Source organism: Agrilus planipennis, unplaced genomic scaffold, assembly GCF_000699045.2.
Source record: "Agrilus planipennis isolate EAB-ADULT unplaced genomic scaffold, Apla_2.0 scaffold101, whole genome shotgun sequence".
Lineage (NCBI taxonomy): Eukaryota > Metazoa > Arthropoda > Insecta > Coleoptera > Buprestidae > Agrilus > Agrilus planipennis.
In genome coordinates, this window is record NW_020438899.1 from 394,338 (window position 1) to 397,090 (window position 2,753).

Below are 2,753 nucleotides of genomic sequence, written 5' to 3' on the forward strand. Positions count from 1 at the left end.
ATTGTACACGGTCGGTTTGTGTCGTACAGTGTTTGATGGTGTTTAGTAGATATTTTCGCAAATTTTTGTTGTTACAAGCTATTAAAGACAACATTTGATAAATAATATTATACATACATAAGTTTATAACTACAGTAATTCCGTTATTACAAAGCTCCTGATGTCGATTGTCGATGATTAAACCGAATCAGGAATTTTGAGAAGACCAGTTTCCTGCATGCCCCATAAATTCAAATAAAGGACCAAGAATAAAGTAATAAAACAAACTTTCGTAAATTTTAAGTTGCATATTTTGGTTCAGTCTTATTTTTGCATAAAAATTATTTAGACCCAGGTTCACCAGTGATTGTTACATATATATACTCTACTTTTTTATAACTATTTCGTTTATTTTCAAAGAGTTTAATAATATTTTGTTCAGGAAATATATGTATTTAGTGATTATTTGAAAGATATTTTGTATATTTGGAAAAGCGCAATCAGAAAATCTATCGAAGGTAGATATATTTATGATGATCCGCAGAGATAAATATGTACGTAACTATCTTACTGATTTGTATTTTATCGATAGTTGTAGTTCAACTTTGCCGTTTTTTGGGAAGGTTGCTTCATAAAAAAAGTAATGTAATAAAAATGCCCATAACAGGGACCGAAATAATTTCACTTACTTAATATTTTAACTACATCATAACTACAATAGTTTTGGCAGTCTTAACGACATAGTAACTACCTAGCTATCGGCTTCTCCTTGGGTCACGCCAGCCTGCCAACATGGCCAGTCGTTTAAATTGTATAATTTAAGATAAGAATTTTATTTTTTTTTTAATTACATTAACACGTTAAAAGTTTTACTATTTAATTCGGTATTTTGCTTGATCAGTGTACCGATTAAAAATATAAAAAAATAATGCCAGAGGTCTATAAGTTAATTTTATTTGTGATCCAGAAATTCCTCTAGCAGTCTTGCCGTTTTCATGATTTAGAATACAGTTTTCCGCGTTTCTGAACTCCTTATAAATAATTTTCTTTTTGGGAAGAAAATTTTTAAAAACATGGCTCACAAGTAAGTATTTAATATGGCTGAATTGGTCTACACTCACCTATAAAATTAAATTTCGAAAAGAGAAACTTCAAAAAGGGGTTCATTCAATCTACTTTTAATACTTAAAATAATGAATGTATACTTGTATTTGTTAGAAGCGTCCTCAAGTTTCAAGTGTCTTAAGCAGTGAGTAGGTATGTAAAACACTTGTTGCCTGTTAAGATTACAAAACTGCATGTACTCTGCTGTAATTTTTTTTAAATAACGTCATTTGAAAAAAATATACATAATGAAATTAAATCTAGTTAGTCACTATCAATGCATACTTAACATATGTGCTAAGTACCTAAGGTTAATGTAGTCCAACCTTCATAAATTAAATTCTGAATTAGAATACACATTCCCATGTATAACAATAAAGATATCGATTTTAAAATATCACAATCATAACAACACCTATTACATTAAAATGAAATTAAGTTTACCAATTTTTGTGAATTATGGACAGTTCCTAACAATGAACGTTAATGGGTTCCGTATTAGTGAAAGTTAAGTATGAAAATTAATAATTACTTACAGAAAATTATAGTTACAGTAAAATAAATAAAATAAATTGTTTTCTTTTTCATTTCAATTTAAAATGTTTCAACTATTATAGTAAATTAACGGGTTTTGAGAAAGTGTAATATCTAAAATTAAGCGACATCTTTATAATTATTAAAATAAATGTTACTAGCTCAAAATTTTACAAAGTCTAGAAGCCGTTCGAATAACTCTAGACATCCATTTAATAAAAATATAAGATTTGGTATTTTTTATAAACTTTTATACTTCCCCTTTATCGACTTTTCATTTAATTTTCTGTAGTCTATGATCATACGCTATTTTAGTTTGAGTTCTTCTGAACAGACGAATAGGGTGAAATAAAGGCTATTTTGTCATTAAATAATTTAATGATTTCATTTTGTGTATTCTTTTTCAAGATTATCATCATAAGGTCGTCAGTCCTAATACTGGTTGGACACGCACCTTCACTTTTTCCTATCCTGCGCTATCTTCGCATTTCCCTAAAGCTAGAGCAACCCATATCCTTAACTATTTGCAAACAGTAATCTAATGTAGGTCTACCTCTACCCTTCCTAACTTCCGTTGCTGCCTCTAATATGTCTCTGACTAGATCTTCATGCCTGAGAAGATGTCCTACTAATCTATCTCCTCTATTTCTTTTTTACTTCCATAGAGTCCTCTGTTCTCTTACTCTTTCTAATACCTCTTCATTTTTAACCTTCTCTATCAACGGTATCCTCATCATTCGCCTGTAACACCACATTTCGAACGCTTCTAACCTTTCTTTTCCGCCGCGCCCACTGTCTATGTTACGCACCTGTACAGCGCCTTGCTCCAAGCATACACCTTTAACAACGTCTTTCGAATTTCTAAATTAACCGTTCGGATCATAGAAGTGACTTCTTTTTATTGACTCGACTCTGCGCTATTCTCTGCTTTATGTCCCTACTACTCCTTCCGTCCTGACTTTTTTGACTTACTAGATATCTAAAATCGGCCACTTCTGCTAATTTTTCGTCTTCTATCTTTATATTCTTTTTAAGTACCTAAAAGTTTTTGTATAGACGGGTGTTTCGTCTGTAATGCGAATTGTGTTTTGAGGCCGTTGTCCAGGTTAATGCTATTTTATCGCTATTTTCGTCGT